Source organism: Vipera ursinii (genome assembly GCF_947247035.1).
Source record: "Vipera ursinii genome assembly, chromosome: 1".
NCBI classification, from domain to species: domain Eukaryota; kingdom Metazoa; phylum Chordata; class Lepidosauria; order Squamata; family Viperidae; genus Vipera; species Vipera ursinii.
Window position 1 is genome coordinate 266842093 of NC_139512.1, and position 13911 is coordinate 266856003.

A 13911-nucleotide genomic window follows, 5' to 3' on the forward strand; every position below is an offset into this window, starting at 1 on the left:
TTATCTGAAAGCAAGCTGAAGCAACTGGTTATTAATGGCAGTTTGTCTACCCTACTACTGAATTACTTTACTCTGAATTTACAGGGCAATGTATGTTTCAACCTATTTTCTAGATCTGGTCCTCTAAATCAAGTCGCTGGGGGGGCACTTTGGGGCACACCAAAATATATTTGTGCAAAGACTGAGCTTCCTTCTAACTCTAAATAAATTAGCTCTCTAAAACTCCCCAAATATGATTGTCGTATACCTTTAAGCAGTGTGACTTGTTTTGCAAATACCAAAGTAGCTGAAGAATAGAAGGATAACAGAAATAGGAGCATGGAAGGGGTGGATAGGAGGTTTAATCTTTTCCAACCAAATTAAAATTATTTTCTTAACCTCTGCCTGGCTATTTGCATTGGGAAGGATGTTTCCACTGCTACCAATGTTAACCCTTCTTCTGAAGCAGACGACAGAATTAGAAGGAGGCAGAAGCTTTCATGGGATTGCAATGGTATTCTTTCCCTTTCTCTCATTCCCTATGAGAATATAGATACAATGTTCTATTCCATTTAGCGTACTTCTGTGTTATTTACTGCCATATTAATATTTGATGGTTTTTATTCCTGTAAAGGATTTGAAATCTGCCTAGAGAACTCTAATTATTGGTGAATTAAGAACAGTTAATAAACACATTAAAAGGTACACAGGTACAGGAGATAGGATATTATGGTTTTTCCAATCTTACGCCTTTCAGATATTTCGGCACTGCATTTCTAACAATGCCCCCAGTAGAAAGAATGAAATAGTAAATAATCTTTGCCACTTTTGAGTAGCAGAATTGTAATCAGTTTTGGGAATATTCCTCTCCACCACCTTTGCAAGTTAGACATGTCGGGGATCCAATTACAATTGTGGATTAACTTTGTCCTCTACACCTTTTTACTGAATCCTGATCTAAATTGCTAATCGGAAGGGTGCGATTTGTGCTGCTAGTGAAATGAGGTTTCCTCAAAACAGCATATCACAGCTCTTGCAGAGGCATTTAGAACAGGAAAACAGAAATAAATTATGTCCCTCAAAGCCCTAAATCCAATTTATGGCACACTCACTGGCAGATGGTGGAAGAAAAAATTCTGAAAGATCTTATCTTCAGTTTTTTATCTAATATGGGGGGGTTATCTCAAAATACTTTAAACATTAAGAATGTACATGGAAAAATAGCCTAGCAACAGGAGTATTTATCCTCCCTAGACAGATACAAGTACTCCTCGACTTATATCACAATTGGGGCAAGCACTTCCATTGCCAAGTAAGGTGGTTGTTCAGTGAGTCGTGCCCACTTTTACGACCTTTTTACCCTACTTAAGTGAATTGTCCCGGATTCCTGGATTCCCCCCATTGACTTTGCTTGTTGGAAGCCAGCTGGGAAGGTTGCAAAAGGTGGTCATGTGTTGCCAAGGGCCAAATTTTTGATCGTGTGACCATGGGGACGCTGCAACGGTCCTAAGTGTGAGGACTGGTCATAAGTTACTTTTTTCAGTGCTGTTGTAACTTCGAACGGTCACTAAATGAATGGTTGTAAATCAAGGACTACCTGTAACTATCTTCTGCTGTTTTTTTTTCAAAGTTAAGTTTCTTTAGACAATATTATCGTCACTCAAAACTAAAGTCCTTCTAAGCTTAGCTAACTTTACTCCTGTCCTGTCCCATCTCCTAATGAAATCCAACATGTATGATAATCATTGTGTTTTCTTTACCACCACCCCCATTCCAAACACATAAGAGGGACCTCTTGGTTGTTAGGAATAGTCATATTTAGTCAACAGGGGATTCATTAAATATGTTGTCAAATAGAAGAAAAAGAAAAGTATACAACTTATAACCATTTGTTCAGTGACTATTCAAAGTTACAACAGCACTGAAAAAAAGTCCTTGCACTTATTTTTTTTTAATTTTATTTTATTTTAATTCCATTTATATCCCGCCCTTCTCCGAAGACTCAGGGCGGCTTACAAGCTTAGCAGTAGCCTTCATTCTATGTATATGCCTGCTTATTAGGGCTTTCACACACCCCCAAGCGGCATTATTACAAAGTCAGCTTAATTGCCCCCAACAATCTGGGTCCTCATTTTACCTACCTCGGAAGGATGGAAGGCTGAGTCAACCTTGAGCCTGGTGGGATGCGAACCTGCACTAATTGCAGGCAGCTGGTGTTACTTAAGGAGGCATTAGCCCACTGCTCCACCAAGGCTCTTAGGGCCATCCCAGCATCCCCACAGTCATGTGATCAAAATTCAGGTGCTTGGCAACAGGACTACATTTGCCAGCATCCCAGGGTCATCTAATCACCATTTGCAACCTTTCCAGCTGGCTTCCAACAAAGAAACAACTTAATGATCACATGATTTACTTAACAACTGCAGTGATTCACTTAACAACCATAGTAAACAAAAGATCATAACACTGGGTGTGACTCACTTAAGAACTGTCTTGGTTAGCAAGGAAAATTCTGAATCCAGCTGTTGGTCATAAAATGAGGCCTACCTAAACAGTACTTGTTCTGTCTAGTAAACAACATACGCAATGAATAAAATGTTACTGCATTTCGCTTCAGTGCAACTCCTCAGGAAAGAGACTTTTAGAGGCAAATATTTATACTACCAGGAGAAAGATTTCAATTTCCCTCTTCTCCTACAAACACCCAGACAACTATCAATTAGATGGCAGCAAAAAATTATAGTTCTCTATATTTCTTTCCTTCCCAAAATAGTAGTTGTCTGGGTTTCTGTTCCCTAAACCTGGCAGCCCCCGTTTATCCAGTAATGGCAGGATTCGCATGGTAGATAATAGCAGATCTTTCTCTTCCTATCTTCCCAGAGATGTCTTAGCTTAGCCCTTCTATTTGTTGGATGGAAATGTTTTTTTTCTCCAAAATCAAGGCAGTAATGATTAGGCCAAGGCTGGACCTAAGGTGTGGGGTTTTCCCCATGTCTCCAATGTTCGATTCCCAGGAGCAGAGATAAATTTGAATTTTCCTTTTAATAAAGGCTATTTCTGTAAAAAAATAAGTAAAAACATTGCAGACAGGAAGGATGTTTACTTTAAATTGTTCTTTCTGTTGCATTTCAGTCTTTTATGGATCTCTCTCAGATGGTGCATGAGCAAATAATTTCTCTTTAGAACATTTTATAATTTGGAGTAGATATTTGAAATCCCATTCGCATCTCTTTACAATGAGGGATTTTCTGTATATAGCAGACTTGTAGTCTATTTGGAACACTTATTTCTCTTTGAATTTCCTCTTCAAAGCTGCTGTTCTTCCAAAGGTTTGCACAGCTCTCTATTTATTTCCTTTACCAATAATGGAAGTTGTTATTTTAATATATCAACTTAAAAACATTTCTTTTGCCTTTTAAAAAAAACAACTGTGATTTTATCTCTTGTAAATTTATTTGGAAGGGTTGAAACCTCTAGTCATATGACTTCACACTATAAGGCAGAAAATGATAGGATAGGACTTGCTATACTTCTTTTAAAAAAAAATCTTGTGAAAGCTTCCACTAACCAGTTTAATCATCTGCATCAAGATATAACACTGGCTGAAATACTGTCTTAACATTCTGTTCTGGGAACAGCCCATGCAAATGATCCTCCCTGTAGCAACTCTTGATGAAACTACTCGCATGTAGTCAGTTCTCCGTTTCCATTTTTAAGCTAGGTTTCCAAACAAAACCCAAATTTGATTCTCTCAAAATACACTTTGAAGTGAGTTATCACTAATTGTTCTTGTAAAGAAATACTCATGAGGGTTTGTTTCTGTTAAAGCTTCAAAACCCTCTCTTCTAATTTTATTTCAGAGATGGAGACAGAAAAAAACAAGCTGAACTAAAAGCAATACATTAATATATAATGGATTTACGTAGAGCAAGATAATTCAGCAGCAGAGGAATACTAGTCATTCATCTTCCACAAAACAACAACTTGGTTTTGCCCATATATTGACACATTTATCTGAGGATTTTGCTATTCCCAAAATATCTGCCAATCATTGGCACTATACAAAGCTAATACCATATTTTTTGCTTTCATGTTGAGCATACCATATTTTTCGCTTTCAAACTACATATTTCAGATGGAAAGGTTTGTTCAATCATGTCAATTCTGCATTTGACATAGAACCTCACCCCAGTATGAATTAACCTACACATGAGACTTCCCAAACCTGTTTCCTTTCTAGTGCCCTGGATAACCACTCCCCAAACCATAGGACATTAACAGAGTACAATTGTCAAATATACATTATTCTTTTTAAAACATGGTTACATTTACTATTTGATCCCAGTATCAAATTAATACTTGTTCTGCCAAGTACAATGTGTCAGTAAAATAAATCATTCTACCTAAGGTTTAAAGTGCAGTACAATTACAGTTTATTTTCTAAAGAGCTGTCAGGTTAATGTGTTTCTGATTAAAACAAAATAGTTCTAATTGTATGTATAATATTAATATTGCACTGTGCAGTTTTTAATTGTCTGAATTACAGTTTTCAGCTATATGAAAAAAGCCTAGCTGATAATGTAGATTACCCCCCCCCCCCCGCCCCCAAAGCTCCACATGTAAAATAAAATTAAGGCCAGCCTTCTTTAAAATAGAAAGGTCATTTAGTTTCCAATGAGTGTGCATTTTATTTGCTCAATATAACATTGCCAAACCATCTGGAAGCATAAAACACACTGTTCTTTGCATGTTGAGCAAAAATGAACTGGGTTTAAATCTCCAACTTATATCAAAATAAGACGGCAGGTGGCCAAGAATAGTTAGTTATTCATCTCTGCAAAACTAACTGTAGCTGGACTGCCTTAAAACAGATAAATTAAAGTCAAAGGGACTGCTGAAAGCAAAAATGCTCCATCCTGTTAATAGGCAAGGATTTCCTTTGCTTTTTTTAACCACAGTAGATTTTAACTAGACTGTGAAAAGCACAATGAAGATGAAGTTGTTTCTGTTTGTGAATTTTTTTTAAAGCTTGCCAAAAATGTCATGTGGAATTTGTTCATCAATTATTATAAAACTAAATAAATAAATAAGCAGATGACGGGATTGTAGATATACAATATTATGCACATAAAATGCAAGGAACCCAATGAAGTATTGATAAAAGAATGAACAAGCACAACAATTAACTGATGTGATCAGGAACATCAGAGTGACATGCACTCTTGAGCTTTTGATATAACTGATTTACGGTGCTAATCAGTTACCTCATTTTTGATATGCCTTATTTTTCTTGGTGGAAAGTTAATGCCTTATTTTTAATCATGCTTTTATTTTTTAGTTATTTGGAATATTTTATTTTTTTAAAAATAGAAAAGTAGATTTCAAGCAAATATTTTTGGCAAGCAATTGTACATAATGATACATACCATAAGTTTATGACAATACGACAGTGGGAATACGTGCCGTAACAAGCAACAAATTATTCTACATTTGATTATTCTGATTATTTTGCATAACCCAGTCTCAGACTGGGAACCTCTTAATTATATTACTGTAATATGTAGAGTTGCCCTTAAAAAATGTCAGTGCCTACATCTGGTACATAACACTGTAATTACAGTAGTAATGTGAACATAAAGAAGACAGCTATGTGTTGTCTTCCTTTACATACTAGGATGAGTATGGGCTTTCAATTTTCTACATGTGCCATATTAGGCTTTAACTAAATATAAGTCATTTTTACAATTCTGCAGGTTTTTTAAAATTTCAACCATATAACAACAGTCAGCCAACAATTTCCTTAGTTCCAATTCTAAAAGCAGACTGATACACAACAGGAACACCTACTCTATCTGCCAGCCCTTTGTGAAGTCCTCCACATGCAAACCAAATATACACAAACATGTTTTATCATAGTTAGATTATGCAGACAATTATTGCTTGGAAATTACTTCCAACAGTACTGTAGGATAGTATATTCTCCCTCCCTTTGAGATGCTTTTAGACCTTTCTATTTCAGATGCTATTAAGGCTCAGAGAATCTGAGAATTGGCTATAATATGATGGTGAACTCCAATAGAAGAGAACATATATAGTTCAGGGGTGAACTGTATAGAGTCCTTGATGCTTTCTGAGTTTGGTTGTTTGCTTGCAGACATTTCACTGGGTACATGAGGCTGTTTTTTAATACTGTGAGAAAATAGTACAAAGTCATTTCAATAAGGCGTTAAAATCATTGGTGTTAATGAGCGTGGAGTTTGCTCCTTGTTTATATATAGTAGCCTGTGAATTGTCTCTATGATATTGTGAATTCCTTGTCAAAATCCTTCTAAGAATAAATGCAGCTTTGTAGACGAGCCGCAGCAGCTTTCCCAAGAAGCGGCGCCGCTGCCCGTTCACGCGGAGGTACGCGCGCACCTCTCCAAAGGTTTGGGGAGGTGCGCGCGCACCTACGATCGTTTAGAGAGGTGCGCGTGCACCTCTCGGAATGGGCAGCGGCGCCGCTTCTTGGGAAAGCTGCCGCAGCCCGTCTACAAAGCTGCCGCTTTCGGCAGGTTTGCAGACGGGCTGCGGCAGCTTTCTCAAAGAGCGGCACCGCTGCCCGTTCGCGCGGAGGTACGCGCGCACCTCTCCAAAGGTTTGGGGAGGTGCGCACGCACCTACGGTCGTTCGGAGAGGTGCGCGCGCACCTCTCGGAATGGGCAGCGGCGCCGCTCTTTGAGAAAGCTGCCGCGGCACATTTGCAGGCTGCCGAAAGTGGCAGCTTTGCAGACGGGCCGTCGCCGTCGCGCAACTGGGAACCGGTTCCATCACACATAAAAAAATGGCAACCGCACGCGTCCATGCATGCACAAGAAAAAACATTTTGCGCATGTGCAAAATGATTTTTTGCGCATGCACGTGCATGAACACACGCGGCTCCCACTTTTTTATGTATGATGGAAACGGTTCCCAGTGGCTCTTTTCCTTTTTCAGGTTGCCGACCCCTGCCCTATACTATACCTGTACATTTGGTTTTTCTTGCCTAAATGTAGAACCTTACTTTTTTCACCATTGAATTTCATTTTGTTAGATAGTGTCCAGTGTTCAAGATCCTCCTGTATCTTAAGCCTATCTTCTTGATTGTTGGCTATTCCTGCCAGCTTGGTGTCATTTGATGAGTTCCCCATCTATCCCCTCGTCCAAATCGTTGATGAAGATGTTGAAGAGCACTGGGCCTAGAACAGAGCCCTGGGGCACCCCAATACACACTTCCCTCCATGTAAATGCAGTTCCACTGAGGACCACACACTGAGTATGGCCAGTCAGCCAGCTACAAATCCATCTGGTGGTGATGCTGTCTAACCCACATTTTTCTATCTTATCAAGTGGTAGGTTGTGATCTACTTTATCAAATGCCTTACTGAAGTCCAAGTAAATTATTTCCACAGCATTCCTCTGGTCCACTAATTTTGTCACTTGGACAAAGTGACACTATGGATGACCATCCATAGTGGCATTGGAGTTTATGGAGTTTATTTTAGTTTATGTTGTCTAGCTGCTGGTTAGAAAATTTAAATTTAAAATTTAAAATTAAATTTAAAAGTTATTAAATTTGTGAAGCCATTCCTACTCAACCCTTAAAGGGTGTGTGTGGGGGAGCTTTGAGTCAGTCTTGACTCTTGGTGACTGCCTGAAGCAATCCCTGCAGTTTTCTCAGCGAGATTTTATAAGTGGCTTGTTATTGCCTCCTTCCTAGAGCTGGGAGATAGCGATAGCATTTAGACTTATATACTGCCTCATAGCACTGGGAAGTTTACAATAAGAAGCATTATTTGAATATTGCCCCCAAGAACAATCTGGACCCTCACTTTACCAACTGCAGAAAGATGGGCGGCTGAGTCAACCTTGAGCCCCGCCAGGATCGAACTCCAGGTTATGGGCAGAGATTGCCTGCAATACTGCACTTTAATCACTGTGCTACCAGGGCTTATGGCTTGAATGACCCAAGGTCACTCAACTAGCTTCATGCTCCTAGTTCTAACCTGATGTCTCAACCATGATACTACACTGGCTCTCTCATTCCCAAATACTAAGAATATTAAAGTTCCTCATCTTTATTAGGATTCACTTTTTTTACATGGTATGACTTGCTTTGCTCATTTGTTTTATTTGTAAAATGGACTGATTTTGTAGATGAGCTCACAACCCTGACTTGGAGTATAGCTTTGTGTTGAAAGGATTTCTTCTTTTTGACCTGTTTCTTTTTTGCTCTAAACTCTGTTTCTGACAGCTTCCCAAGGCTAAATTTTATTACCCTTGGTCACACTTTTGGGACAGATGTGTGAAAATACATCGACAGATAGTAACACTATTCTTAAATGCTGCAGTCACTGCTTGCACATAGGTATCTTCAGTTCATACCATAGGATCTCCCCACCCTCCCATATTGATTAGCCTATTTACATTTTGAAAAAGAGTAATATGTGAACTAGTATTTTGAAAAGCCTCGGAAAAAATCATTCCAATTCTTGGGGTGCAGCACAAATCAGTTTGATATCTAACTTTGTTTGCTTGGGGATTTGAACCGCAAATGTGTACCTTTTTCTTGCTGCGGTTTAGCTACTTGATATAAAGGACTATTATTAGTCAGATTCTGCCTCAAGTCTTTGGAGCTGTCACTGAGATAAGTTTTGAATCAAACTATGCTGTCAGCATACTCTTTTCAATACAGTTAGCTTGTCCTTGAGATGTCTTAAATCAAAAAGAAATTTGGAAACAAATAGCCCAATTCAAGGTCTATCTATCATGCCATGCTGAAGCAAAGTAACAGCAATGAGAGAAATAATGAAATAAATGCTGACTCTCTCCTGCTGCGACCTCCTTTTTCCCCCCACGGCTCAGGATCTGTTCGGTAAAGTTCATATGCTATTCACATTGAATTTGGTCCACCATACAATTCCCTCTGCCAACACAAAAGGAAGCAATGTCGCAAATACACACAACTCCCTGTTTTTATGTTTTAATGACAGGTGAAGCTTTGTGCTCCAAAACAGAGTAATGTGGGTTTTGTTTTTTTTTGAAGTCTTGCTAACAGCTCCCAATCCACATGATCTTAAAGGATGAAGCCTGGAAAACAACCTACATGGCTTTGCATCCTCATGAGGTCTTTTCTGTTTTATTTTATTTTATTTTCAGGTGCTGTCAAACACCTATTTGCATGTCTGTTGGCTCCTGAACAATGACTGCTGCAAGATGGAAATAAATATAGTACCAGGACTCTTGCAAATGTTTATGTTTCCAAACAAAAGAAAAGGGAAAATGAATAATACGGATATGGATCAACTGCAAGAATGAAGGCTAAACCAAAGACTCAATACCTTCATGAGCCAGAATTGCATAACTTATTCTATCCTGGATCGAATATGCCTGTCCTCATTGCAGTCCTTATCTTGTAACAACCTTATTTGCCTTAATGCCATTTTCCAATTACTCAAATTTGCTTTGCATTTCTCTTGTTGTTTCACATTAGCATAATAGAATTATAAAATACATCTGCTTATCGTCAATTTTCTTCATGCTGTTTATTATTTTTTAAAAAAAACTAAGATGTACAGCCTTGCCTAAAGATGCATTTCAGACATGAATTTTATACAATCACACCCAAGGAAAAGTTCCATCGTATTCAACAAAACTTGATTTGCAGTGTTAAAAGACATGATCCCATCCATTTTTGTGTGCTGCTGTACTTTAAACCAAGATTGACACACCTCATATGCTACCATCACAAGCTGAATTTTTGCTCTGTCATAGACTTCTGGAGTTGGAAGACAATTCAGCAATTAATGCATTAGCTCAATCTTGAAAGAGTTATGGCAGTCAGTTGATCTGCACAATTATCCCAGTGCAGGAAATAATATTTGACTATCTTTGAGTTACCAGAATATAATTCAATTCCCTGGAAATGTTTGTCTGATCAGCAGGTTGTTGCTTATGCCAAGGATCTACATCAGCACTAATCCTGCCCTACCTTACCCCTAGGCTGTCTTGGTGGTGGTGGTTTTTTTCTTCTTCAAACACGCCTATCCTCTATGTATGTTTTATATTCATCCTTCCTTTTACCATTTATAAATCCAAGTATATTTTAATCCAACTGCAATAACATTTTGGGGTGTGTGGGATGGGTGTACATTATTTGGAGGGGTGTAAGTTTGCTATATAGGCTTATTCTGAGTTCAAACCATTTTACCAGAGTTTAGTCTAAAACAGGTAGTCCTCGAGTTACGACCACAATTGAGCCCAAAATTTATGCTGCTAAGTGAAACATCTGTTAAGTGAGTTTGCTCCATTTTACCACTTTTCTTGCCATAGTTGTTAAATGAATTGTTGCATTTGTTAAGTTAGTAACATGGTTGTTAAGTGAATCTGGCTTCCCCACTGACTTGTCAGAAGGCCGCAAAAGCTGATCACATGACCCCAGGATACAACTGTCATAAATATGAAACCGTTGCCAAGCATCTGAATTTTGATCATGTGACCATAGGGATGCTGCAACGGTTATAAAGTCACTTTTTTCAGTGCCGTTGTAACTTTGAAAGGTCACTAAATGAACTGTTGTAAATCGAGGATTACTTCTACATCTGTGTTTAAAAGGTGGAGACTGAGTTGTCAAACGATTTTTAACTTCCTTAAAATGTAGTATCTGTCTTCACCATTTTAATAGGTTCGTTTTAGAAGTATGACTCAAAGTGTGCCTGCGCTGATTTAATTGTAGTTACCCATGTAAATATCCACACTGCATGGATTTTACATGCTTTTGTCTTTCTTTTAAGATGCACTGGCACCATTTTCTCTCTTACCAGTCTAATTAATCTTAAAATGTCATTTGCAAAAACCACTTTTAAAACCACTTTTAAGAAAAAAAGTCTGTTTAAGCATTCCTCTGACTTCCAGCCATATGGGCTAAGCAAAAAGGTACAACTTGGTTACTCAAAGGCTTTGCCAGAGAGATCCAGAGCAAAAACATCCTTCATAATAATGAGCATCTATAAGGTACAATCATTTAATCATTATCATTTGGGAGGGAAAAGTGAAAACATCAACCATTTGTCACTGCCTGCTTTTGTGGTGGTGGCACTTGAGTTACCTGTGTCATGAAATGGCTATTAGGAACAGCCCTGTGTTTTCTGCTAAGAAAAGCTTTAGCAGCCTTCAATTCACTAACACCATACTGGAAAGACAAGTTTTGCCTTGCTGTGAAAGGAAGGAGAAGTTTTAAAGAATAGAAAGGTACAGTAAGAGCTTTATGAGTAATTGAGTTAATGCTGTCTGAATGGGTGTATCAGGGCAGAATAAGAATTGATTATGAAAAGAGAAATATAAACTCCTTCAGAGATTAAACAAAGGTGCCAGCACAACTGGGCACTCTTCCAACAATGCCATCAAAGTCTGCAATAACAATCATAATACATATCTGAATTGGGACAAGGATAGTCATAGGAAAATATTAAAACAGGCTGTTCCCATTTAGTGCCCTCCAAATGCACTGGGCTTCCAACTTCCACAATGCTGGGTAACTGGTCATTTGAATCTGAAGAGACAATGGCTTGTTCTATAACTATTCATAACATATATTCTTTCTCAATATCCAGAAGATTCTCTTAGTTATTTTTCATGAGTTAAGCTCTTTAATTTATATCTCTTTTCAGGTGAATTTGGGAGGAAATTTTATTGAACAAACACAGCTACACTTGTCCTCCTAATCTCTGAATCCAATCCTCCAGGGCATACTTATGCAAAAACTGATGAGCAGTAAAAACAGTTATCAAGTTTCATAAGATGAGCAACAATCACACACCTTGCCCTTCACATTTTCATAACAACGAACACTGCAAAATATACAGCGATTAAAATAAGTATCATCTTTCTGGAAGTACACAATGAAGACTGTGGCTGGAAACATCTTCATTACCATGAAAACACCATAATAAGGTCTTGGTGGCCATCATAGACATCCCTGCCACACACCAAATTAAGAATAAAGAAATATTTGTGCTAAAAATCACTAAGAAATAGTACAATTAAATTCACTATTGTTGTTTCATACAGATCTTGTCCAGTCTCATTCATGTTTAAGGGACCTATCAATTTCTTTAGAATCCATTTCTAAACAACAATTTTTAAGAATGACAAAAGCTAAGAATAAGCTTGTTACGGAGCTGTATTTCATAAGTGCATGATGTTGTTTGCCACGTTTGGCATTTTGAGATTTACAGAGGGAAAAATTAAAAACATGTCTAGAAAACAAATATATAATGACGTGTATTTGGTGTGTTAAACATTATTCTGGACATCCAGATGCAGACAGCAATACAGAAGTGAAGAGACTCTGATTCTGTCCCATGGGGAAACCATCCTGCATTTTATTTGCTATTTTCAACATCAGAAAGCTGTTTTTTACAGTGCTTCTAATTCAGAGCAGCGTTGGGAGGACAAAATGTCAGTATTTGTGGTGACAAATAATGGCATCCAAAATAAATGAATATTCCTTACATATTATACAGCCACAGCATTCTAAAATACAAGCTGTTTCTATTAACTTCCAGAGAAATAGTTAGAAAGTAAACATTTTTAATGTTTTTCATCCAACTTTCATCATATAAAAGTCTCTTAGCCAAAACAAACTTGTGACTAGCTTATTCAAATTATTGCTAAGGATACGTGTGTGCTACTTACTGACTTCAGAAATAATATCATCAACTTTAGGAGTTGAAAGCTACTACCATCAATCCTAAAGTTGGTTTGTATAAGGGAGCGATTGGAAACTGAATGGATTACTGGGCATTTAAAATAGGTATAAAAAGTGACACATCACAGAATGACAAGCCCAGTAATCTGAAACTTAGATGCAAAATGAACTGAATTTTAGTTTTGATCTAAAACAATCCAGCACACTTTTACACAACTATGGTAAAAATATGCAGACACCAAAGACAACAAAAATGAGATTGTGAAGTACACTGGATAGTCAAATTAAACTAGATAAATCTTTTTTCCCCAAGCACAGAAGAAGAATGTGTTCTACCTTGCAACATTCTTGTTCCCTCATCTATTGTCTGGGATAATTAGCAACTGGCATCCAATTTATCCTTTCCAGGACATCTTGTAGAATAAACTTTGAATGCCTAATGCACAGTCCAATATGGAGGTTGTCCAGAAGAGAATCTGTATCCTAGAAATTAGTAAAGTGCTACTCCAAACAAGATCCCAAAGACTTTGTTGCTAAGTAGCCCACTGGCTTTATATTTCCCACAGTACCTGCACAGACTTGATTTACGACATTGTAGAATTCTAACATGGTCAGGAAACAGACTAAAGTACAAAAGTTGCTGGTTGTTTCCTAAGCATATTGTACAGCAGCAAGATATACGGAAAGGAATTGTTTCAAATAATCATCAGTTTAGTTTCTTCAGGATTTTCACCCTTTTCCCAATAAGTTGTTAAATATTTTAATATGGATGTTTTAAAGAAGGTGGGTTCCTGGAAGTTAGTGACTCAGAGCAGGAAATGAAAGAAACTGTTGCTTTCAAACAAACATGACTATTTATCTAAATCAGTAAATATTAACCAGTCAAACACTCCCATTAGTTGTCTGGTTGAATGAAGAAGAAAAATAAACGATTACTAAGTCCACAAAGCTATTGAAGTTTATGGTACTTTTTCTCTTTCATAAATACTACCCAAACTGATGGCTGTTCCCTATCCCCATCTCACTGTTTCTAGAATCTGTAGTTATTTATCAAAGCCAAGGATGCACAAGAGAAAAAATATATATATTCAAGTCAACCAGTGTTCAATTTACAAATCAAAGGTGAAAAACTGACGGCAAAGTAATGTAAAGTTTTAGTAAACTAAGCTTTTAACATCTTGGATAAGTTGAGACCAGGACTGGGA

The 13911-nt window shown here is 37.6% G+C and overlaps 1 protein-coding gene across 6 annotated transcripts in view; it reads right to left on the bottom strand.

Moving 5' to 3' along the window:
- The window catches only part of MAP7 (microtubule associated protein 7), a 110544-nt gene that overhangs the window by 75601 nt on the left and 21032 nt on the right, over positions 1 to 13911 (bottom strand). The window lies entirely within an intron of this gene.